Below are 26,194 nucleotides of genomic sequence, written 5' to 3'. Positions count from 1 at the left end.
AGACTACAACCCACAGCTCCAGAGAAGCTAGGAAACAAGGAGGACCCTAAGAGGCATGTATGGATCACATTGGAAAGGAGAAGCAGAGAAGATCCCGATGAGAAAACTGGAAATGAAGGAGGCAATAGAGGGTAGGGGATGGAGAACATCAGGGAAAGGGATGGTTGAGCTGGGGAAGGGATGGAGTGGGAGAGCAATGAAAGAAATGTCTTGAGAGAGGGAGACGTAATAGGGTAAGGGAGAAACCCTGTGTTAGGGAATTTTCCAGGAATCCACGAGGACAACCACAGATTAGACTATTATCAACAGTGATGAGGGTGCCTTGACTAGCCTACCATGGTAATCAGATTGGTGAATACCCTAATTGCCATCATAGATCCTTCATCCAGTAACTGATAGAAGCAGATGCCAAGATCTATAACCATGCACCAGGCCGAGCTCTGGGAGTCCAGTCGAAAATAGGGAAGAGGGACTAATGAGCAAGTGGGATCAAGATCATGATGGGGAAATCTACAAAGAAAACTGAACCAAGCTCAAAGGATCTCAGGAACTTTAGACCGACAGCTGTGTCTTGTATTGTAACCAGGAGAATTCACTGATGAATCCAGTAATTTATAGAAATACCTGTAATGATCCATAAGTATTCCAGTAGTCCCTAAAACTGAGGGAAGGCATTCTTTCAAATCTTTTCATAAAATAAACACTTTTCATAAAGCCCTTACTCTATAACCACGTAAAGACACTTTGAAAGAGACAAGTATCTGGCAGGGCCCTTGACTAAGAGTGTAGTGCCTTGTATGGACTGGTATCTAGCTTGCCTCACAATGAGTCCTTGTGATGTCACATGCAGTGGGCCAATCACGGCTCAAGAAAACCAACAGTATTTTGTATTTGTTGTTGTTTCCTCCTCTCCCTTTCCTTCCTGAACAACTACACTAATTCTTCTCATGGCTGTGATCAAGTAGCTTTAAACGATTTACTTATGAGAGGAGAGCTTCTTCAACCTCAGTTTTACAAGAGCATAAGAAAACATAATGTGGAAATTCATAGGATATACATCAGGAGTGTGATATAATTTGTTACATGGTATTTTCATCCCCTGTTCCTCCAATCACCTAAGATTTTTCTTATGATGATAGACTGGAGAAACTTTGAGCTTTGCAAGGTAATGGACACAGCTTTATTAACTGTTTCCAGCTGAATGTATAAGGGGGTTTAATTGAATTTCATTTCAGCACTTAATTTTCTTAGAAATTTTGCCTTTTACAGACTGAGCTCACCATACCTAATTACAGGGTCAAGGCTTTTATGCTGACATTTACAGTGGTGAGTTTACAGGAAAGCAGAGTTACTGACATTGTGAATCTCTAAATCTCACAGCACATCTACATCTCTTGACTCTGGTGGTCATGAGACTTAAGTCCTCACTGGGAGTTTGTCCGTTCCTCTGTCTCTGACATGTTCATGTCTTCTCTAAGTAGCATTAGTGAAAACTTTAGCATGTTTCTGTAGTCAGCAAGAGTCTTTACGTCTTCTAAGTGTCCTGTCCCTTAGCCAGGCTCTTTCTACTTTTCTGTCTCTTACTCCCATCATTTAACTCTGAAAGCATGGGTTCCATGACCACCCCTGATCATGATCAGGAATGTCTGTGTTTAGACTCCTTTTCATTGTGCCTGTTGATTGCAAGAATTTTCCAATGCACTTTGGGATGCATGAACTCAGCACTGGTCATTGTGGAAAAGGGTGGAGAGAGAGAAGGCATGGCAGGGCCCAGGGCCTGGTTTCTGCTGGGTATGGAGGAGAATCAGATTCAGGCAGGAAGGCAGGCACAGTCAGGGAAGATGGGGCCTGCTTCAAGGAAAGTGTTTGGGTGGGAGCTCCATCCACCCCTGGCACCCTGGCATCCCTACACCCAAAGAGTCCGGGATGTTTGGAAGGAGTCTGGTGGAAGATCCACTTCAACTTTCCTCCCTGTCTCTTTCCCCAAACTCGCCCCTTCAAAACCTGCCAAACACAGCTCCTCCCCCAGAGAGGCTCAAGACCACTTCCACAGGTTATATAAGCAGCATCCCTGAAAACAGACACTTGGTTCTTCTGGCCTCTTGGCCCTGTCTCCTTTCTGAGGGGCTGGGAATCACCCGGGAAACATTTTACCCATTAAACCTGGGCTTTTCCAATTTGGTCTGATTCGCTTTGTTGCGACTGGCTCAGGGCCTTGTGGTGGGAAAACACCCCTCTCCCAACACCTGCTCTGTGCCAGACTGAAATTGGCTCCCAGCTAGGTAAGTTTCCTTTTCAAGTTATTGCCTAGGAGGCCCAGGGCCTCTTCATTTCGGGGGGATGTCCTGCCAAAGATGTGGCTGCACCAGGCCCCCAACCCATTCCAGAGTTCCAGGGTGAAGGGCTGCCTTGTTCCATGGGATCCCTTCTCTAGAAGAAGTTCTGTTGAAGGGAATTTCCCCCCACACACACCCATTTTTTGACCTAAGACTTACCACAGTGCTAGGCTTCAGGTCCCCGACATAGACTTGAGAAATAGTACTTGCCATTCAAGGCCTGATCCCCCAAACAACCCTGTAGGGTCTTTTACAAAATCTATTCAAATTGGGGCTATTTGATATAATTGAACAGAACTGCCCTACATCCATGGTTTTTTGGGTTCCCACCCTCCCTACAGGGGCCAATGTCTCATAGCACGGTTCATTCACTGCTGGAGACACTAACTGCCCCACTTCCCCTAAACTCTACCTACCCAACCCCCTCCCCCGGGGCCACAAATCTAAGACCAAATTCCTCCTCCTTACCTTCCTTCCTGTCCTCCCCTGTCCCCACTGTTCCCCCCTATCTCCCAATGCCTCAAACTACACACTGGCCTAATACCCCCAAATCTTCCCAGGTTTCTTCTTATACTCGGTCTCGCCAGACTCCTGCCTTCCCATCTATTTCATTTCTCAGTCAGTGCCAGATATTAGAAAGAAATTTTAAAAGACTGAGGAGGATCCCCAAACTCCCCTACAGGAATTGGTGAAAATGGATTTTAAAGTTTTTAATGCTTGAGAATGACAGCTGAGTCAACCCAAGAGACAAAGCTGTAATGGAATACTTTCCAAGCCCAAGCCTTTGCAGCTTCTCTGAGGACACCACGGGCCCCACAAGGGGTAGAAGGGAAGTCAGCCATGAGGCTCCATCCTGCTGGAGCTCAGCCCAAGTCAACCCACCAAAAACTTGCTTCAAATGAGACGAGCAGGGCCACAGCCACCCAGGAGGCCATGCCCTGTCTGCTGATAGCCTGGGCACTGGAAATCCGAATGCCCCTGTGCAGGCTCGTCCTCTAAGCCATGCCTTGGAGGTCCAGCCTCACCAGCACTGGCAACTGAGAATTCCTAAGCCTGGCGGAGAACTGACACAGCCTAGACCTGCTGAATCCACTGCCCTCTCCAAGCCTAGGGTGACGCTGCGGGTAACAGGTAAGTCCATTGACTTTCTTTTGGACACGGAGCTACCTATTCTTTTTTGACAGCTCACTCAGGTCCTACAGTTCCCTCACCAATTTCTGTCACGGGGTGGACAGGATTCCTTCCTTCCCACTTGAGACCCTGACACTTCCCTGCATTCTTGCAGGGCAATTCTTCTCACACTCTTTTTCTGGTCATACCTGCTTGCCCTGCACCTCTGCTTGGTCACAATGTTCTCAGCCTTTTGGGGGCCACACTCACCTTGGCCCTGATGCTCTCCTGAGTATTTCACAGGACCATTCCCAGGGGCCCTCTAGATATGCCAGCCTCTGCACCAGCTTCAAGGACACCAACCAGGCGAGGGTTGGCAGGTGGATACATAAAGAACTCAGTTATCCCCTAACTATGGTTGACACCTTTATTCTCAGGAAAAGTTGAGGCCAATGGACTCATCAAACAACAGCTCACCAAGCTCTCCATTGTACTCAGGTTATCTTGGCCCTCCCTTCTCCCCATTGCCCTTACCTACCTCCAGGCCACCCCCAAAATCTCCCACATGTTTGAGCCCTTTTGAGATCCTTTATGGAAGACTCTTCCTCCTCAATCGCTACCTCCCAGCCAAAACTTCCTGACTGTCCGGGTACCTCCCCTACCTCTCTCTTCTGAGATCCCTTCTCCATTCATACTGTGATTCTTACCACCCCCTCAACTGCCAAGCTTCTGGGACATCCATGCTAGTACCATCTCTCCAGGCTCAAATGGGCACCTATTCAGCATACAAGGTCTGTCCAGCAGCTGAGAGCCTCCACCCTCTGTAGCTGAAGTTTCTCTGGTCCTGCCTGGCTTCCATGGCCCTGCGGCCACTTAGTAAACACAGAGAGGCTTATATTAATTAAAACTGCTCGGCCATTAGCTCAGGCTAACTATTGACTAGCTCTTACACTTAAATTAACCCATAATTCTTATTTATGTTTAGCCACGTGGATTGGTACCTTTTCTCAGTTCTGCCTTCACATCTTGCTTCCTCTGTGTCTGGCTGGCGACTCCTGACTCAACCTTCCTGTTCCCAGAATTCTCCTCTCTGCTTCTCTCACCTATACTATACTTCCTGCTTGGCTACTGGCCAATCAACATTTTATTTATCAACCAAATCAAAGCAACACACATTCACAGCATACAGAAAGACATCCCCAGCACTTCCCCCTTTTCTTTTTTTCCAAAAAGTTTTTTTAACATAGTAAAATTACATATAACAAAACAATTATCAATCAAGAATTATAGTTATAATATCTAGTCTATTTGTATTTGGCAAAAAATAAAGAAGATATCCTATCTATCCTATATTTGTGAGTCTAAGGCTTAATATCTAACTTATCTTTTATCATAACTAAGGAAATTATAACTATCTACTCTTCAACTACATCAAAGACCCCAGAAGGATATAATATTACCTAAGTAAACAGGAAGTGCATTATAAGCAACTTTCAAAAATCTAGAATGACAGAGACAGCTGGCTGCCTGGACAGTCATGCAAAGTTCCTCTATAAAGTTGGGGCATCTGTCTTCAGCCCATAGGTATAGAGTCTCTCAGTCACTTCTCTCTATGTTCTGTACAATGTCTGGCAGTTTCCTCTGTGAAGCAGGAACCTGAAGGACCATTTTGCCAAGCAAAGTTCAGTGGTCACCTTCCTATGGGTCCTGCATGTCCAGTCGATACATCATTTTGTCAAGCAGTTCAGGCAAGAATAATTTCTTGCCCAAATGGCTATTTTTGCCAAGAAGAATATAAACTCCATATAGAGTGTCTTCAATGCCCATCCTCCTCTCTAAAGTAAATTGGTGCTGCCAGGAGCAGACATGTCTCACTGTCCAGAAAGCCTAAATTTTTAAAACATTTTAAATACCATATTCTGTAGGTCTTTGAAGTGTTTGGAGATTACCTACCTAATTGAATTATATATATGTATACTTAGAAAACTTATCATGACTATAAGCTTGACTATCATAGAAGACTAATTATTAATCTATATTTTTAATTATCCATTACAATCTAAATGAGTTACATAAACACAATACCTCAAATGAGAGTAGAAATATATATACAGTATAACAAAATTAAGTTTAAACTTTTATCAATAAACTAAAATCCATAGCAATATAAAACATTTTAAACAAGTTGTTGCTCTTTAAAAGTAGGTTCATTAACCCTTTCATCCTATCATATCTATACCATCTCCTTTTCTTCTTTAGAAAGAGATCAAATTTATAATCAACGTGCTTTAAATAAAAATATTGGTTTTCTTCTGTCCCACACCAGAGGGCTCTTTTGATATGGGACAGAAGAATCTCTCAACCTTTTGTTTTAGCAATATGTTTGAGTTTAGAGAAGGAGTGAGCCAATTCCATCTCCAAAGCCAGCTTGGTATATTTGGGAATTTGGGCATAGCTTCTCATACTACTTCTTGCTGGATGAGGGTGCTGTATTCTTATGGGACACAAAGAAAAATTTAAGGTTATGGAGTAGTCCATGAAGCTGTATTCTCTGAGCCCATTGCCTTGAAACTGTTCTGGATGATGGATCATCTGAGCCATGGTGTCATTGGAGACCTTTCAGGGGGTCTTGGCTAGTCAAACCTGATGTATCTTCATCTGATAGCCTCTTGCTTTCTGTGAAAACAAAAGCAGAGCCTCCTTTCCAAAGCGACATGTCCTTAGATCCAAATTTTGAAGTCAAGGTACCTTGAAATATACATATTAGTTTAACTGAGCAGCCTTTACAATTGAATGTCTATTTGCAGTTAAAAATATCAAAGACAACACAATACAGATTTTCTGTGTAATATCCATCTTTATGTGGCTTATTTCATATTACTTTTACTGTCTCTTTAAAGACTTTATTATTTAAAACTATTTGTTTATATAACTTTCTATATTAATTTTCTTCCAAGCCTACGTACATTTTTACACACATTGTAAACCATTTAAAGTCTTGTTTCATCTCAATCTGCTTTATTGTGTAACTATTTCTTTAAACTGCAGTGGCTAGTACTGAAGCAGAAGCCTTGGCTCCTGGCTCCGCCCAACTCAGCTTCCCAACATGGCAGAACTATGGGGGCAGTGGGTCTATGCTTCCATCCAACTGTGTGTAGCCCAAAAACCTTTTCTTTCTTCCTTCCTCTCTCTCTCTCTCTCTCTCTCTCTCTCTCTCTCTCTCTCTCTCTCTCTCTCTCTCTTTATTAGCAAAGGCTAAATTTACCATGCAGCTTAATGTGCAACTTGGAGATGCCTCAATGCTCCATGCTGCAGGTCAAGCCCACATGCCATGAACTCACCATAAAGTAGCTCAAACCCACATGTTACGTCATCTTGCCACTCACATGAGACATGAAGCAGGAACCTGTTTTGGGCTCCATTTAGAATTGCTTGTTAAATATTCTTAAGATTCAGGTATAAACTCAAGCCATTGGGTGCCATTTGTAACCGAAGTTTTCCTGGTCCTGCCTGGCTCCTGCAGCTCTGCAGCCACTTGGACCCAAGTAAACACACAGAGCTCATATTAATTAAAACTGCTCGGCCATTAGCTCAGGCTAACTATTGACTTTCTCTTACACTTAAATTAACCCATAATTCTTATTTATGTTTAGTCACATGGCTTGGTACCTTTTCTCAGTTCTGCCTACATATGTTGCTTCCTCTGTGTCTGGCTGGTGACTCCTGACTCAACCTTCCTGTTCCCAGAATTCTCCCCTCTGCTTCTCCCACCTATACTATACTTCCTGCTTGGCTACTGGCCAATCAATATTTTATCAACCAAATCAAAGCAACACACATTCACTGCATACAGAAAGACATCCCCAGCAATCCTCTGGTTTTCCAAGATGTCCCAATAAAGGGTCTGTCTGCTCTTCTGTTCTGTACATTCATCTTTACAGTACAACTAGAGCATATGTTAATGATCAATTTTTTCATAGAAACTTGCCTTCATTGCTGCCTCAAGAAACAGATGCCTGAGGTCTCCAGGATGACAATTGACTGGAGGCTCCTCCCCTCACACCTCCTGCTGTGCGTGAGCCCAGCAACTCCCAACTCCTCTTTCCTATGTCACTCCATGCCCAAAGGAAGTAATTAGACTTGAACCAGCACCTCTATACCCAAAGAATCTGGAATATTTGGTTGGAGCTCTACCTCAGGCCCTGGCACCCTGGCTTCCCTATACCCAAGAGTCTGGAATGTTTGGAAGGAGTCTGGTGGAAGATCCATCTTAACTCTCCTCCACCATCTCTTTCCCCAAACCTGCTCCTTCAAAGCCTACCAAACACAGTTCCTCTCCAAATCCACCCCTTCAAAGCCTGCCAAACACAGCTCCTCCCCCAGAGCTGCATCCCCAAAAACAGACATGTGCTTCTTCCAGTCTCCCATCCCTGTCTCTTCTCTAAGGGGCAGGGGATTCATCCGGGAACACTTTACCCATTAAACCTGCGCTTTTCCAATTCTGTCTGATTCAGTTTAATTTGGATTGCCTTCAGGGTGCAAAAACTTATCAGAAAGTTCAATGACTTTCTTAGCAGATGGAGGGCCTGTATCAGGCAAGTCAGGCCCAAGTCAGTGTTACTTTGTTTTCAGATCTTGGCATAAGGGCTGACTACCAGGGCAGTGAGAATATGTAACCCTAGGCTCCTGGTTTACCTGCCAGTACTGTAAAATCTAAATGCAAAGGTAATGTTCACCCCATCACCTAAAGTTTTCTGAGAATTTAAGAACTGGATAGGTGGGAACCAGGGAAAACCAGGGCTTCAGATGATTTTCAAGCCACTGTTCACTGAGCCCTGAGATTCTGAAGTTCAGTCCCAATCTTGATTTGAAGGGGAGTGGTTAGATGAAAGGAGGGCCCAACAGTCTCACAAGAACTGCAAATGGGTAGTGTTCTCCCTTTGTCTTCCCCACAGAACCATGTGATCCCTGGGAAGTCATCAATACAAGGTGGAGTCAGAATCTTCTGTTGTGTCTACATGTGAGTCAGAGTACCAGAGAGGTGTCCAGGACTGGCTCAGTGATGGGTGAAGACAAATTCCCCAGTTGATCCTTTGTGATTGGAGAACACTTGCCTGCTATAAGGTATAAGGTGCATTAGTGTGGGAAATAAAGTCCCAAGGCCTCTTACCCACTCAGCTGCTCATGGCGTAGGCTGCTATGGAACCTTTTACCTTCATCCAATCTCGCCACTATGCTAGCTTTTATTACCATAGAGCTCTCATGGTAAGGATTCCATCTGGTTCTTTCTGGTGGGCAATGAACCAGCAATGAGCAGACCCCATAGTCATTAGTGCCATGCCACTTGCCCTTTGGCCTTGGTCTTTATCTTCATTCTTACAGTCCATGAAGAATCAACATCATTTGGGAATTATTTTCTATATGAGGTCTTGGTCATTAACATGTGACACTGAATGGCTACGCAGTATGATGTAAAACCAAGGTGGGAAGGGAGGTATGCTGTGGCCAAGACACAGCTGAAGGTCAATGGTCATGGCATTCAACATTGCTTTACTGGGGTTTGCATCACTGTGGAGCTGTCCTCCTTAAGTCTCACCAGGTGGTTTCCACAGCCCACTGCTCTCAGAGTGGTTTAACTTTCCTGGGGCCCCAGCAATGGGCAAGCTGTGGAGTAAGCTGCTGGATGAGGTCAGGAAAGGCATGCATAATAACAAGCTTTATCCGTCGGGGAAATTACTCATGGGCAGTTTGTATCCACTAGTGGAGCATCAGTCCTTCCTTGACATGGTCCCTGCCATGTTGGTTATCCTAATCACAACCCAGCACTGGATCTGCAAGATCTTCAAAAGTGCTCACACCCCGCACCCCACAACTATCTGCCCAATGACACCAATATATTCCCAGAGTAATAACCATGTTTTCTTATTTTCTACAGACCTCATCTTATTTCAGTGTCCTCTACTCCTCTGTGAGTCAGGACTTGTCCAATTGGGATTATATTGAGCAGTGTGTGTTAGGAAGCAGAGTGATGCACAGCAGGGACTCACAAATAGGTTCGTAAGAGCCAGCCAAAGCCCAAGGGACAGCCCCACTACCATTGTTAGGAGTCACACAAGTAGACCAAGCTACACATCTGTCACATATATGTAGAAGGAATAGATCATTCCCATGCAGGCTCTCTGGTTATCTCTTGCTTCAGACTCTGTGAGTTCCAGTGACCCAGGTTACTTGTTTCTGCTTTTTGTGATATTCTTGACCCTTCTGACTCCTACAATCCTTCCTCCCTCTCTTCAGCAGGATTCCCTGAAGCCGAATGAGGCCCAATGTTTGGCTGTAGGTCTCTGCATCTATTTCCATCAGTTACTGAATGAAGGCTCCCTGATGACAACTGAGGTAGCCATCAAACGGACAACTAGAGATGTCCAGTTCAAGTTGTGCATCTACTATTAATAGAAGTCTTAGCTGGGATCATCCTTGTAGATTTTGGAGAGTTTCCCTTGCATCACGTTCTACCTGACCCAAAAATGCTCCCTGCTTCCAATCATCTCTCAGTAGAGTACCCCTTCATACACATCCCAACCCAAACCCTCATGTTCTCATCTTCACCTGCCCCCAGAAGATATTCCTTTATTTCCCCTTCCCAGGGAGATCCATGCATCTGCCATTGGGCTTTCCTTGTTACCCAGCCTTGAATTTGGTTAAGTCTCTCTTATTGTTGGCCACCACTTTGGAATTGGTCATTTTGGGAGGAGTTATGTTGTCCTGGATTTTCATGTTACTTCTGCTTTTTTCATAGGCCTTGCGCACCGCACCTGGATTTAGTTTGTTACTTGAGTGTTTCTGTTTCCTTTGTGTTGGAGAGTGTTTTGATTGATCCTTGGTGTTCCGAGTTTGGCTGTGCTAGGCTCATCTGTGTTCTGCTTGAGCTCAGGTGTGGAGACACATGGTGCTGGTTTGTAGGTGGGATAACTGGCTGATGCTGGATGATCTAGGAGTGGTATCCCTTCTGACCTCACCAACCAGAATGCAGGAATTGAGATGAGATGTGTGCTGGAGCAGGATTCATAATGTCTCACATCCTCTGATCTCATGAGCCAGGTTATGTGTATTACAACGGTTGTGTGTGCTGGTCACAATGTGCTAACATGTATTCTGACCTCATGAGCCATGTTCCACAGAGTGCAGTGGGTACATTCACCAATGTTGGATCCAGAGAGTGAACAAGACATAATGTTGCCAAAGTTCTGCCAGCCTCCTAAACTGAGGTTTCAGCAACCACTGTTACTAATTACATGCCCCATGATTAACTATCTCAAGTCATAGGATTTCACTCCTGTGTTTATACCCTCTGTTTGGTACTTATCATACTAAAAATACACTCAGATTCATCCCCTGTCTCTGTATATATCATCGGGCACTATTTGTTGTGTCTACCCTCATTCAGCAGTATTTCTCCAAACTGTCTGCTTGAGATGTGTTCGATGATTAACTTCATTAAAATAACTTCACCCCATGGAATTGTACTGTACTGGTCCTTGATTTCTTTTCTCCCTGAGATCTAGTCAACCTTAAACTTTTATTTGTTCATATAGGTTTATGTTACAGTCTTAAAGCCATCAGTCAGTAGGTGAAGTTTGGAGTATTACAAATTGAGGCCAGTCCTGCGATACTGTCCTAGTATACTTTGTATTGTTGATAGACAGGTCCTGACATAACTCAATGTGATTGAAAGAGTTTATTAGGCTCCCATGTCCTGTTCAATGTCCATCATTAGGGAAGTTTTCTAGGAACTCTAGCAGATTCAGAGGACAGCTCTTTCCTGGCTTGCTCTTCACGGCTCCTTCACTTTACTTTCTTAAACAATTCAGGAACAACACACAGGGGTGGAGGCACCTACAGTGAACCTGGATCTCCCATTTTAGACATTAATAAAGAAATGGGTCCTGTAAACTACATGCAACTGCAAAATCACAGGCCTAGTTTCAGACACTCAGCAAATAATCCTCTTTGTTTTTAAGGCATTTTTCTGTATAAATGGATGGATGTGGAAAAGATATTGAGTGAGAGAACCCAGATCCAGAAAGACCAATGCCAGAGGTCATCTCCATCAGCTGTTTCTGGCTCTCAAACTTCTGAAGTGAGTATAAAACATGGAGGTACAGAGAGGTGAGAGGATACCAAAAGTACCAGACACTTAGCTTTTTGTGTCTAGCTTTGGCTATATGTATATTCCTCTTACACAGCTAGATAGCATGTCCTCTTAGAGGTTCTTCTGAGATCTTCCTAGGGAGATTGTACCTAGAAGGAGTTAGAAAACTAGCCCTGTGTGTATATGGGACTTTCCTGTGGGGAGGAAATGTCTAGAAGTAACAGATACATAGTTAGGTGCGTGTGTGTATGATAGAGACAGAGAGAGAGAGAGAGAGAGAGAGAGAGAGAGAGAGAGAGAGAGAGAGGGAGACAGAGACACGGAGACAGACACAGAGACAGAGACAGAGATAGAGTCTTTGATTATAAGGCAGAGGGTAGTCAGAATGACCTAACTCCATCTCTTTGTGTACCTGTAACATTGGCTATAGAGATTAGGGTGACACCTGGCCAGTATATTTGAAGCTTTGCTTTTGGGGAGATGATACTGAGGAGGACCTGATAAGTGGGTCTTTTCAATATAGGGTGACATTCTAGCAGGTTCTGAGATTTGTGTCAGTTTGGCTAGGCTGTAAGGGAGGGTTTATCCAGCAGGAACTGATAGTGAGCCATATACGTGAATAAAAATCTTTGGCTGTAGGGTAGGTGTGTCAAGACCTAGTAGGCATTACTTCACCAAACTTATGCACAACTTTACACACACACACACACACACACACACACACACACACACACATGTCAAGTCCTGATGGACTTCTATTTTAAGCCCTAGCTCTCCTCACAGGGATAGGTGTCAAGGGTAGCATTGTAGTCTCACCCTTACAGCCAAAGCCATAAACATACATGACAACTTGTCAGGTCCTGAAAGGAAGACCCCAATTCTACAACAATGCCACACACCCAGAGGTAGGTGCCAAGTCCTAGCCTTCCCCTAAATCCATAGCTCCATTCATGAGGCTAGGGGAAAAACTCCTGAGACTTACAACCTAGGGAGGGTTCCTACAGGCCTCCATGCATGATTGTATATGTGCATGTGTGCATGCTTGTGTTGGTGTTTTTGTATGTTTGTGTTAACCTGGTGTTTTGCTGTGGGGAAGAAGGTACCTAGCAGATCCTAAAACCTAACCATGTTTGTGTATGTGGAACTTTGGTTGTAAGGCTAGAGACAAATACCTGAGCATGATATCTTATATGAATATGAGAGCTATGTGGGATGTTTGCCCGTGTCTGGGGTTCCTAGCGGGATTTGACGCTTAACCCTGTGCATGGGACTTTACTGTATGGCAGTGGATCTCTAGGAGTCATGATACCTAGCTGTGTAAGAGGAATATTGGCTGTAGGGAAGGGTGGACCTAACAGAAGCTGACACCTGGCCCTGTTTAGATGCTTTGGCTCTAAGGAAGCTGTAAATCCAACAGATCCTGCCATGTAACTGCACTTGTGTGTGTGTGTGTGTGTGTGTGTGTGTGTGTGTGTGTGTGTATTGTGTGTTGATGAGGGGGTGGCTTTGCCTATAATGGAGACAATAACCCTGAAGGACCAGTCAAATCGCATGTATTGGGAGTCTTTGGCTCTAGGCATGTGTATACCTAACAGTACAGGGGCTTAGATGTACATATATACATGTGTGTGTATGTGACAGAGGGGGATGGAGAGGGAGGGGGTGAGAGAGAGAGAGAGAGAGAAAGAGAGAGAGAGAGAGAGAGGAGAGAGGGGAGAGGAGAGACAGAGAGAGACAGAGAGAGAGAAGAGATTGACTGTAGGTAATGGACACCTAGCAGCAGAAGCACCCTGTTGGCTGTGTGTAAATAGGGCTTCGACTCTATGTGGGACACCTCACAGGACCTAACACCTAGAGATGTGTGTTTGTTTGTTGTATGGGTGATACCTCTACCTCACAGGACTTAACACCTAGAAGTATATGTGGGGATTTCCTTGTATGGGGCTGTCTTCTAGGACCTGATAGCTAGCTGAGAGTACATTAAATTTGTGAAGGCATTTGTAGGAGCATGTGTGCCTGAGTGTGTTTCTGAGTGTGTGAGTGTGTACTTAGCATTTGATTATAGGGGAGCAGTGCATACTGGTAAACTAGCTGTGTAAGAATATTGCACTGTGAATACAGGAAAAGAGGTATGTATCAGAACCTGACACCTAGCCCTGAGTACACAGCTTTGTCTGTTATGGGGTGGTAACAGCAGGACCTGACCTCGAACTCTATGTCTCTCTGTCTCTGTGTCTGTCTGTCTCTTTCTGTCTTTGTCTCTGTCTCTCTGTGGCTGTGTATGTGTTTGGCTGTGGGGGATGGACACCTAGAAGGTCAACACTTCGATGGCTGTGTAAATAGGGCTTTGTCTGAATGGGGGAGACCTTGTTGACATGACAGCTGGATGAGAGTGCATGAGCACGTGCATGGGATCATACAAACATGTGTGCCTGAGTGTGTTTGTGAGTGTGTGACTGTGTACCTGGCGTTTGACTATAGGGGAGGAGTACCAGTACTAGAAAACTAGCTGTGTAACTGTATTGGTTTTTTGGATGTAGGGGAAGAGGTGCCCATCAGGATGTGGCACCTAGCTCTGGGGGTGTGACACTGCTGTAGCTGAGGTGATTCCTATCAGGAATGTGACCTAACCATGTATGTATATGTGGTGTAAGGGAAGAGATAAACACTAGACCCTGACACTTGTGTTATACTATGTGGGCAGCTGTTTGTGGCTTCTGCTGCTATAAGTAAGGGCATCCTTAGAAAGACCAGATACCCAGCGCTGTTCATGGGGCTTTAGCCATTGCATTGTGGATCTCTTGGAGTTCAGGCTTCCCAACTGTATGAGAGAAGCATTTTCTTTAGTGGACAGTTGACCCTGCAGGACCTCACGCCTAGGAATGTGTGTTTGGCACCTGCTGTAGAAGACATTTTTCACAGTAGAACCTGACACCTAGCAATGTGGGTGTGGGTTCCAATTTAAGTGTGGGGACACCTTACAGACGATGACACCTAGTGTTGTAGGCAAAGAAAAAACTTGGCTTCTTGGTACAGCAAAAATAAAGTCAAATTCCTCCCCCAGGCCTGTATTCATCAAGTCTCACATTTCTTGTTTTCTACCCTTATTCTACAAAATCTCTCAAGTCTATAACTTGAAGATATTTTCTCTGATCAACTTCACTGATAATATACTGACCCTGGGCTTCTATTTGCCTAGTCACTGACTCATTTTCTCTAAGACAGCTATCTCCATGACAATGCAGCTCACTCTCTGACCACTCACCACAAGTTCAAGCACACATGCACACACACATACGCACACAATATATATTACACACACACACACTTTTCCATATAACATCATCATCTTTAACACTGCTCCACATATATTACTATTGAACAGGCATGGCTGGAACCCCCCCTGGTATCCTATATAGACTGCTAGGTGTCATGTCCTAATGGATCTAGACAGCTCCCAACTGCTGCCACTCAACATACACCATTGTGTTCATAAGACACACTGCAGAGCATCCCCCTCTTCTCCCACAGAGACTCATCCCACTATCAGGGGCCGCCCCCACAACAGGCCTATCTAGCTACTCCCTCCTAGTCCTGCTGCCAACCCATCCATGTACCACAGCCCTGCTGGACACGCCTACCCCTACCACTATAGCCTGAAACACACTGCTTGGTTTCAAGCTTTGCTACATGCCTACCTAAGACCTGGATGACCTACTGTGTATCACAACCTCAGGACTCCCCAGTTCTAACATGGACATTGTGCATGATAACAGGCCTCATCTAATAAGTTTCTCTTCCTACACCCATACTGCTGCCGCAAAAGCACTGCTAATTTTCAGCCGTGCTTAGACCCATGCCCCTGTCTGGTAGTGTATGTTGTCAACAGAATGGTGCTATTTTGGGTAAGGCTTGACGCCAATTATTGTATATGCATACAACATACTTTAATATACATGACTGAAATCTGCACAGAGTGTTAGTAAGAGAACAATGGCAAGAAACTTGATATGTCAGTGATGGAGGTGTTAGCAGAGCCTTTAAAATTGTAGTGTTCACTGGGCCAGTTGTGTATATCGAGGGTAAGGGTGTGTGTCAACATTGTTGGATACCTAGCATGTCATGCGTGATGGAGCCTGATGTTCAAGTGAACCTGACACACAGCACTTTATATGCACTGAGGTTTGGACAGGAGTTAATGTCCAGCATGGCCCAGTAACCAGCAGTAGAGCCTGAGACCCAGCACATGGTATAGCGTAGGAAGGAGTCTAGTAGAAGCTGATGCCTAGCAGTGTAGATGTGTCTTCAGCAGAAGGAGGGTGTCCAGATGTGCAAATTTCTAAGTATTGTGGAAGACCTGACATGGGGAGAAGTTCCCAGCATGGACTGATGGCTGTCGACTAATGTGGGTAATGAAGTCAAACTGGACCTGGTACCTAGAGTGGATGTGTGGTCACAGGGGTGGTGATGTGTCCAGTATGTTTGATGATAACTGTATGTCAGAAGGGAGCAGTGGAAGAACGGGGTGTCAAGCTCTGCACAATCCCTACGGAGTGTCAGCTTATGGCTGAGCTGATGTCCTTCAGCGTCTGATCACCCATTTTGAAGTAGGTTGGCAGTGCACGATGTGATGTCCAAATGTGCTTGACACTTCAGTGTGTGTGTGTGGCACTGAGGGAGCCAGCAGAGCCTGACACCTAGCAGTGCACATGAGGCAGCTGCAGGGTGATGGGTGCATTCCAGGGCCGTCAGCTAGCCTTGTGGGAGTTGTCATGGAGTGTTGGAATGCCCAGCAGGTCTGAAATCCAACAAGGATATATGGGTTGATGAAATGTGGTATCCAGTGGGCCCTGATACTAACACTGTAGATTGTGGTGATGGGGTGATATTCAGGAGGGCCTGAACCCTAGCAGTGTATGTGGAATTTCAGTGATATTAGGGTGTCAACTGGGGACCAATACTAGCAGAGTATATGCGTACAGTGGCAAGAGAGTGTCCTGTATGACCTGATAAGTAGCTGTTAATAGAGGATTATGTGGGTTGCATTCTGGATCCAGACCTAGGAATACATGAGAGGTATGCGAGAGGGTTTGTTTAACAATGTCTGATAGCTAGCAGTCAATGTGTAGTTTGGTCACATGGCCCAATACTTAGAAGTACATTAAAGGCTGTGTGTGTGTGTGTGTGTGTGTGTGTGTGTGTGTGTGTGTGTGTGACATAGGGGTTGTTTATCATGGTCTGACAGCTGGTAGTACCAGTGAGGATGCATGGCTGTAGTGTCTCATGCTGCATTATACCTAGTGTTGTACATCAGTGCAGGAAGATTCCAGGAGTCTTTGAACCATACAGTAACTATGTGTCCTTGTCTGGAGGTCAAGTGTCCAACAGGACCTGATACCTTTCCCCATGTCTTAGTACACTGTGGTTGGAGGCATGTCTAGAATGGTCTAGAATCTAGCATTGTATGTGGGACAGCAGAAGGGGAGTTGAATATCTAGTCCTAATACCTAGAGAACTATGTGGTGAGTGTGGGTGAGGGGCGTCCTTCATGTCCTTACACTGACCCTGTATGTAAGTTGTTAACAAGTGGAGGAGCATGGGTAGCACATGTCAGCCCTGCTGCTTTCCCCAGCTGACTGGACCATCCACACAGTGCTGTTATCAGATCAGCTGGACAGCTCATCTCCATCCCAACAATGTGATAGGTTTCAGCCCTCCTCACACCACACAGCACACACTACACCTCCACCTCCTCTTAGCCACACAACATTCACTGTCAGGGATTTATTGTCTGCTGGGGTGTGTCAGGGGCCAGGCTCTCTCTAGATGTCCTGGGGGAGTGTCTACTCCAGCCATGTTCCAGCTTCTGTATTTTCATGTCTGGTGGTATCAGGGCTGCTGAGTCCACAGTTCATCTCCGTGTTATTTCTGATCCTCCTTTCTATAAGGCAGGAACTTATGTAGCCCTCTTCTGTAACTTTATGTGAGCATTATAGTGTTTGTATTTGAGGTCAATTGAAATGGTGACTGTGTTCAGTTTTTCAATTGGTTCCTTATTGCTTGTTTTTTAAATCTTCTTCTGCAGTCATTTGTGGACAAGCCTTTCTCTCTGCCTTGATTTTTATAGGTGACGATGAAAAAAATCAGCTGGCAGGATCTCGCTGGGCCTGTTTCTGAGCTTTTGTGCTGTTCCATGTATCCAGTCTCCATTACTTCCCTGTAGCCTTTTCTGGATCTCTGAGGCTTTGTGGGAAGTCCTGGAAGAAGATGATCAGGGTCTGAAGGAATCTCTCCTGTCCTCTGCCATGTCTTCTAGGTTTAGGACCCATTGGTTGTTACATCTTGTGTTTGAGCATCAGACTGGATTTTGCAGAGTCTATAGATTAAGTGCAAACATCTGTCACCTTTAGAAAAGCAACTGGTAGAACCTGAGAGCTCATGTTGTTTGGATTTCCCTCCTCCAGTAGTCAAAGTATTCTGAATGCCAATTTATAGAAAATTATGTTGGAATTCTAATTAAATACTTCAGTATTTGTTTGTAAATTGTCTCTGCCTAATACCAGTGAGAAATGGGCCAAATGTATGACCTCAAGTTCTGCCTCTTCATGTTACTGGAGGCCTGGGACAGGTGGTCTATGGGTACTGCTGTTCTCAGGAGATCCACTCTAGAGTTCAGAAAGAGAAGCACATTTAATTCCCAATGCTCTTCTGAGATATTTCTTTACCTGATCAGGAATGTTTTATTTGTTATCTGTGAAGACAGAGAGGTATAGGTGACTTTCTGAACTGTCAAAATGCAAAGGGGTCTAAGTTGGGCAGGATTCAACAGTAAGTACCCGCTGGGTGGTTTTCACAAGGGAATGCTCCTGTAGATCCCCCAGATCTTGTTGGTAATTTGGAGTGGGTGTCTGTAGTTGGATTGTGGAAGAGAAACCATGTCATTGTCCTCCACAGCATCTCCTCCTATTGCTGTGTGGAGCCTCTGAGTTCCTCTGGAGCTCAGACAATGGCATGTTAGTCTTCTAGGAAGGGGAGGTGAGAGGTGCTCTTTTCCCTCAATGTCACTAATGCTCAGTGTGCACATACTCAGGTCAGGAGTTCTTGGGGTCCACGATTCAGGATACGGCCAGGCACTTAGAAGTAAAAGCATATGTTAGACCATTGGTGAGGCTGGCAGAAAGATTCATTCACCACCCTAGACCTATGGCCTTTCAGATAATACCTGGTTTATTTTTGGTGGAATTCAGGACCTAATGAGGCAGGAATAATGACCCTTTTCTTCCCATGTGACTTCCTGAGGGAGAGTTCAGTGGGGTCTCCTTCAGAAGCCCTGAATGCAGGGATTGGTTTGTCCTAGCTGCTCTGCTACTATCCCATAAACAGAACTCTAGGATCAAGAAGGAAAAGCAGTTTCACCAACATGTCTGTTTCTAGGCACTGTGTTTCCTGCACCCAGCTCACTGAACACTTGCCTAGATGAGACAGGATGCACATATAGTGAAGATGAGCTTTGTCTCAGAACATATCCACCAGAACCTGCAGATCTGAGGAGAAAAGGATGGTCAATGAGAGTTCTGGAGTTGAACTCTGAGACTACAAGAGACCCAGGCTGTTACCACACTAGTCTATGTCAATGACCTGGGAGGAATTTACACAGTCCCAACCAGTCAGGTTCTGTCCAAAAGAGCAAGCTACCCAGCATCACTTGGACTCCCTTTATTCCACTGGGAAATGAGTATTACTGAGCCACTTTGGCATAGTGTGTGGAAAGATCTTGGTACCAATAGCATGTATTGTCTGCACCTGTTCCTGCTGCCTCCAGGAGGCAGGCAGTGGGGGAAGGTGTGTGTTGAGTGTGTGAGCCTGATCATAATCTGATATCTCTCACGTAACAATCTAAAGGCCACCACATGCTCCCTGCAGTGGCCAGTGATATAAGAAGTTCACATTAAACTCACATGGCCTCTTAGGCATCAACTCTGGTCCCTAAGGGTCACATTCTTAGAGACCATCATTACCAGGGCTTGGAGTCCTGGTCCACATGTGCTGTCTCGCAAGAGATTCCATGGCTGGCCACATTACCCAAGACTCCCTTCCACAGGCCATGGTTTCAGTTAAGTGCATCAGGGTGAGATATTCCTTAATGGTCACTCACTGATCAACAGACAAGCTATGGGCTGAGGAGCAAGCAGGCCATTGTCTCTTGGCTGGTTTCCCTTGTTAGGTTGTGTCAGTCCCCATGCCCCAGTCTCTGGAACCCAACACAGACTAAGTCACTGTCCAGTGACAGAATGGATGTCACAACATACAGGTGTGAGAAGATGTTCACCATCTTTGATTCAAACTGTTCCATCTCAATGGTGTTAGGATCAGAGGGGAGAGATGTGCCACCTACACCAAGTCATCTCAATATCCCTCTGTAGCCATGCCTCAGCTGTTTATATCTATCTATCTATCTATCTATCTATCTATCTATCTATCTATCTATCTATCTATCTATCTATCTCTTGTCCTCTGTAATAAAAGCTAAGTGACCACCTACCCTTGGAATTAAGGGGGACCTGCCTGGTCAGACTCATTCTTCCTAACCTCTAATCCAGAGTCAAATTTAGACAAGAAACCAAAAACTAAGCATCTGCTACAGGCTATTATATAGTGGTCTCAATGATGCTTTCAGCCATGTGATGCACACAGGTGAGCCTTGACAATCATCCCATTCAGAGTGGCCATCCTTCACTGCATGGAGAGGCTGTCTGCCTGTCAGGTGCACCCGACAACACTTTAGACAATTATCCCAGCAGGACAAGCAAGCAGTCAGCCTAGCGGAAAGCCCCAGCTCTATGGTCTACAAGGCTGTCTAGGCCTGACTGCTGTACCCAGTGGACCTGGGTACAAAGTAGTTTTAGGAGTGCTGACCCCACTTCTGATACTGTGCCCTAGGCTAGGTAAGGCCTACTCACTTCTGAAGTGGAGCAATGTCCCAGCATTCCATCCGGAGTTTTCCTCCAGCTTGCTGTCACTTTCCTGTTAGGAGACAAATATGGTTCTGATGAAACTCCCTACAGTGAGGCCCCTTCACAAACACGTAAACTAGGCCAGCATGCAGTGGGACTGTGTCTTTTCTGATGGGCAGGACACAGGGATAAATGAAGGCTGCAAATACAAGAGCAGGGAAGGAGGGAGAGGAAGGAGAGGAAGGAGCTCCCTTTCCCTCATGTGGGGAAACATTTCACTAGGACCACAGACCTGAAGGGTGCACAGATTAATGAGTACTGCAGGTCATTCCCCTGCAGACTGGTCCACAGGGTCTGCACAGTCATGGGTAGCTTGTACCTGGTATTGGCTCATGGCCCCCTCAGACAAGGATGCTGTGAAACACCAGCCCTGGATCCTTGATAACTAAGGTTTTCTGGAGAGAATCCTGTAGTAGCTGGCTTACCTCCTCCTGTGCAGGACAGAGACCCTTCATGCTGGGGAAGTGGGCACACTGCCATCTGGACTTCCTGCAGAGCTCCGACTTCTGCTGTCTCAGGCCACACCTGTAAGTTGCCACCCTGTGTCTCCTGATGTAGAGAGCTCATCACTTTAAAGAGGACAGGCATGTGAAAGGGACTCTAGGGGAACTTGAAATATGCAGCACTTAAGCTAGACCTACTGTGCATCCCTCTCCCCATGGCTCCTCTCCTCTCTCTTCCTTTCTCCCCAAATCCCTCCTTTAGTCAATTCTTCCTGCTGCCTCTGCAATGTCTGGTTCTCATCATCTGCTCTCCATCTCCAGATCAACCATGTCACTTTATTTAGAAGCGAGTTTGTACTGTGGCACTGGTGATTTTGAAGTCAGAGTTTTAAATTTGCATGCCCTTACAGTGAAACAAATAATGTGCCAATTGCAAAGGACAGATGACAGTATCAAATGCAAAATTAGTGTAGTAGAAACCCGAAGCCTGGAACTGACCAGTGACTCTGCAATGAACACTGGCAAGTGAAAATATGTGGACAGAGAGGTCTACAGTGTGACTCCTTGTTTTCTCTCATATGCAAAATGTGCAGGTCATAGGGGTCAGAACATGAACAACAGAACACTCAGGACATGGAATAGGACAATGGTCTTCCTGGGACTGTTGACAATGTTCTTGGGAGGGGCTGATCCCCTCTACCATCACACACTGTCTAGAGTGGGGTACACAGAGTCCTAGTTGGTTCAGAATCCAGAAACCTGCAGCCCTGGGCTCTCCATTAGCCAGCGAGTATGAACAAAGTTCAGTGGCCTAAATCCAACCCAAAGTGGTTTTGACAAGTAACAAAAATACTGTGGGACGCATGAGCAAGAGTAGACATAGAAGTTAGCAGACAAGCAGACAGAATCTGCGTGTCAGATGAGTAGAACTGGAAACTGCTATCTAGAATATATGGCTTCATGCAATGCCTCTGCCACTGGTGTCCTTTAGTGAGAGCCCTGCCTTCAACATCCCAAGACAGGCACCATCTGTCTCAGTGACCCACCTTGAGTCCTCAGCTGTGATCTCAAGGCTCAAATAGAAAGAACTCAATCAATCAGACTAGGTAGCCAATCTGGACTCTCCTGATTGGTCAGGTTGAAGTCATGGGATATATCCTGGACTGCAGGTGGGGATCCTGTGAAAAGGGGTTAGAGAGTAGCCTTTGAATGCTCTGTGCCTTGTTCCCAAGGATGTATCAGCTAGTGCATACCTCCTCCAGCCCACTGACCAGGGTCCCCAGAAGAGTTCATGACAGCAGTTCTCACCTCCAGGTATCTGTTCAGTGGTGGACATAGACTTCTATTCTGAAAGTTAGATTTGGACTTTGCTGCTGTTTGTAGTCCATCCTGGATGACAGAACCTTCAGTTCAATCCCTGACCCTGTCAGGATGAAAGAAGCACAGAACTTGTCTCCTTTCCCTCAAATGTCTGATGAATTTATCATTGATGCTATACATATAGTACATGAAGCCAGGCATGGCAGTCCACATCTGTAATTGCAGTACTCAGGAGGCAGAGAAAGTGGGTCAATCTCTTTGAGGTTGAGAGCTGCATGTTCTACACAGAGAGTGTCAAGATTGTCAGAGCTATACAGTAAGATCCAGTCTCAAAAAAAGTAAAATATAAGATGAGGATTCAGGAAACTTCCCTATCTCATTTCTAGAATTCAACAGACTCCTCAACCACTTCTCAGCCCTGCCTTCACTGATATGCAGCAGAAACACAGTCTGACACCAGGTGATACCCACAAACTGAAAATTTCTCTCTCTTCCTAAACAAACTGACTGATCTTGTTCTCTGCACTTGGGACTCACCAGATGGTCAGGGTTCTAGAAGTCAGTGACAGCACAAGCTGGCTATCATCCACTGGGAAGATCTGGCCAAAGACTTTCATACCCATCAGTGTTTGCTAACAGGACAGAATCAGATGGTCAGAATGGAGCTGGAGGCCAACTGTAACAGAGAAGATGGTTCCTCCCTTGTCACACCTCTGCAGTCTCTCAGTCTCCCATTGCTCTTCAGTTGAGCAAGTCAATGATAACTTTACCTCTGTGTCAGGGATGCTGGCACATGCCACCTCATGGGATCCTTTTCAGCACATCAAGACCAGGCTTCAGAGACTTGTCTTCTACCACACACAGATACTTACTGTACTCAAACTTACCTGCAGGCCCATGATTCACACAGATTAGTACCCTGGATTCCCTGTTGAGTTCATTTTCCCTTGTAAATCAGTGAGATGCTCCCTACCTGGAAGGTGTCCTGGAAAACAAGTGAGACATTACAACTCAACCAGTGCTTCACACTGCACCAGGGGCTGTCATCAAGACATCCATGATGATCAAGGTTTCCTTGTAAGTCTGACCCCAATGGTGGGCACTGGTCATAGAGAAGTCCAGTGTTCTGGCCTTGTAAAGACAATACCCAGGATCAGGCCTGGCAAGGCCTACTTACCTTCCCACATTGGAGCAGAACAATGTTAATGTAAGGTCAAATGTCAGTTATAAATCCCTCCATGAGATGGAAAAAATGATGTAAGATTCTTGGATCAGGAGGTGGGGGGCAACATCGGAAGCCTGAATGGAGAAGGCTATGGAGACAAAGACATAGATGTCATCAGATCTGCCAAAGGACATGTCAGACAGGAGCAGGAGAGGACTCCACTGCATGATGGAGCCATCCTTCTCTTCTGTCAGACCCTTCTTCAGTAGCCCAGAATGGAAATCCCTTTCCAAAGCAGCCTCATACTTCACTGCATTGACGTATGCTAGGAACCATCAGAACAGGGTCCATTCCTCCTCATGGCTGGCACTACACCCAAGGTCACACTCTGCTCTGTTTGAGACATTTGTTCCTGGTCTCACTTCTTCAAGACCCTTAACCCAGCAAAATCTCCTTTTCTCCTGACTCGTTTCAGGTAAGCTCCTCTGGACAGACTCTACTTTCTCAAGGTCCTCTCACTTCCTCTTCATCCTCTCCACCTCCTTTCCCCTGTTCTTCCTCTTATCTCTGTTCTCCTGTCTCCCAGTGGATTTACAGTTCCTGCATCTTCTAAAAGACTGTCAGAAAGCAGTTTGGAGGTGATGAAGTAATCAAAGATGAAGGAAGCCTGAGACTGTGTGCGAGTCTGTCCTGTTGACAGAGGCAGCCCTTTTAGATGCCGGGGAACCCTGGTCCTGCAGGAACCATGAGGGATGTAGACATTCATTGGGTCGGTGCTACATATGACTCTCAGGGATGATAACAACAGTGCAGGGGCAGCAGTGAGGTGAAGGATGAAGAAGATGACAGCTGAGACCCTACACCTGGAGGATGGATACTAGAACCTGTAGCCCTAACATGTCATCACACAGGACACAGATTTCCAGCCTGGATCCTTCCTGTTGCACTACACCACACCAAGACTGTAGTTCAAGTAGACCATTTCACTTTCCCCAAATAAAACCTGAAAGAATAAAGAAAGTGCCTCTCTTAGTGACTTAACAGACAGGACTTACTCAGCACTGAGGAGGACAGGACTCCACTGACCAATAGTGCTGCATCTTTCCCCTGCTGCACACCAGATCTGTGGGAGAGAACAGGATGCTATTTCCAAGACAGCTTCCTATTTGTGTGCCTTGACACATGCTAGGAACCATCAGAGCAGGCTCTCCCCTCCTCATTGCTGGCTATTCCTAGCTCCCTCCCACTCTGCACTTTAGGGGAGGTTTGTTCCTGCTGTAGACTGTGCAAGGCCCCTGTCACAGGTCAGCACACACATCTCTTTCATGTTACTTTGTTGACAGGAAGTTCCTCAGGACACACTCTACTCCTTATTCTACACCACCTCTCATGTCCCCTATTCCTGTCTCAGAATTGTTCCCTAATTAGTCCTCTTTATCTCCTTTCACCCACCTCCATTTTCCAGAGGATTTACACAGGTCTTGCTGTTCTTTCCAAAAGGCAGTCACAGAGTAAGTTGAGGGTTAAAGTGACCAAGATGATGAGCAGCTGAGGTTGGTATAATAATCCTTCCCGATGGTAGAGGCTGCTGTTTTCCATGCAGTGTGAGTGGTCCTACAAGCACAACCAAGGCTAGGAAGGGAGAGGGTCATGGGGTCCATGTGCCTTACGACCCCGCATTGTTCCACAACAGTTCTGAAGCTGGGTTAAGCTGAAAGAGATGCAGAGTGGCAGCTCAGACCCAATAGCTGGAGGATGAATGTAGGCAGGAGCCTGTTGCCCTGGGTTGGAGGGAGCTGGCACACTGGAGATCAGTTCTGGCTCACTTCTGTGGCACTCACTCCTCACCAGGTCTGGAATTCTATTGGGCCGTTTCAGTTTCCACACTTCAAAGCAGAAAGAAACATGAAAGCACCTCTATTAGTGACTTTGGCAGATAAAAGTTCTGTGCCATATTTCTCTTCCTGATTCCTCCATTCTGAACCTTTAACCCCTTTAGACAAACTCTCCTCCCTTCCTTCCACCCTGTGGTCCCCATGCTAGGCTATCTGCTTTTGCTTCAACCTTCCAGGACTTTACATGAACAGGAAGCTGTGAATTTGCCATCTAATGTACTACATATCAAATTCTGGGCCCTCTGAGTGGGTACAACTTTTCATTTAAAAAAGATATTGAAATAGCATATTGAATAGACAATGTAGGAATTCATCTGTGTGGCCCAACCAACTGTTCTCCATGTAGTTCTCCACTGTCCTCTCTTTCCTTGCAGCCCCTGATGCAAGGGTTCAGGGCTCACCTTGGGGTGGGCAGGTAGCAGCAGCAGCAGCAGAACAGTGCTCTCAGTGCATGGGAAATTTGCTTCTTCACCAATTTCCAGACCTTGAATGGCCTGAATCCAGATGTTGTGGGTGCCACCTGGGGCTGGTCACTGGGAATGTCTGGCTTCTGGGATGAATCTTCTTCACAGAAGCCCAGGTTGAGAAATCCCGTGGGTGTTGCATCCAAGACTGATTCAGGGGAGGAGAGATTGCCAGGCAGGGGGTCAACAGAATTCCTGTTGACTGCAGTGTCCTCTGTAGCAGTGTTGATGACATCGGCCATAAGAGCATCTCTTTCTGGGACTGTGTTGTCTGAACCGGGCATCGCCTCCAGGAAGG

At 45.6% G+C, this 26,194-nt stretch overlaps 3 long non-coding RNA genes across 11 annotated transcripts; 1 reads left to right on the top strand and 2 right to left on the bottom strand.

Annotated features, from left to right (window-relative positions):
• The first annotated feature begins 886 nt into the window (after window positions 1-886).
• Window positions 887-24,256, top strand: LOC131898529 (uncharacterized). Of its 4 annotated transcripts, XR_009375967.1 has the most exons (10): window positions 887-1,165; window positions 3,019-3,467; window positions 7,427-7,517; window positions 8,402-8,466; window positions 9,382-9,499; window positions 11,465-11,583; window positions 21,049-21,136; window positions 22,759-22,832; window positions 23,651-24,012; window positions 24,135-24,256. It is a non-coding gene; the product is annotated as an uncharacterized LOC131898529 (long non-coding RNA). The 4 variants fall into 4 exon arrangements; XR_009375964.1 differs by having other exon boundaries at window positions 22,759-24,012; XR_009375966.1 differs by having other exon boundaries at window positions 2,897-3,467; window positions 22,759-24,012.
• On the bottom strand, window positions 17,365-20,594 carry LOC131898530 (uncharacterized). 2 transcript variants are annotated; one of them, XR_009375969.1, is made up of 2 exons: window positions 20,556-20,594; window positions 17,365-18,260 (listed from the first exon to the last, which is right to left on the bottom strand). It is a non-coding gene; the product is annotated as an uncharacterized LOC131898530 (long non-coding RNA). The 2 variants fall into 2 exon arrangements; XR_009375968.1 differs by lacking the exon at window positions 20,556-20,594 and adding an exon at window positions 18,818-19,060.
• Window positions 20,594-26,173, bottom strand: LOC131898528 (uncharacterized). Of its 5 annotated transcripts, XR_009375962.1 has the most exons (10): window positions 25,834-26,173; window positions 24,990-25,423; window positions 24,593-24,660; window positions 23,550-23,685; window positions 23,260-23,357; window positions 22,910-23,048; window positions 22,361-22,475; window positions 22,099-22,230; window positions 21,035-21,178; window positions 20,594-20,619 (listed from the first exon to the last, which is right to left on the bottom strand). It is a non-coding gene; the product is annotated as an uncharacterized LOC131898528 (long non-coding RNA). The 5 variants fall into 5 exon arrangements; XR_009375959.1 differs by having other exon boundaries at window positions 22,910-23,357; XR_009375961.1 differs by having other exon boundaries at window positions 21,035-21,158; window positions 22,910-23,357.
• Between the last annotated feature and the right edge of the window lie 21 nt (window positions 26,174-26,194).

The sequence above is a fragment of the Peromyscus eremicus genome, chromosome 23, assembly GCF_949786415.1.
Source record: "Peromyscus eremicus chromosome 23, PerEre_H2_v1, whole genome shotgun sequence".
In the NCBI taxonomy this organism is placed as follows: domain Eukaryota; kingdom Metazoa; phylum Chordata; class Mammalia; order Rodentia; family Cricetidae; genus Peromyscus; species Peromyscus eremicus.
The sequence above is the reverse complement of the archived record's forward strand: the minus strand, read 5'-3'. Positions and strand labels throughout refer to the sequence as shown.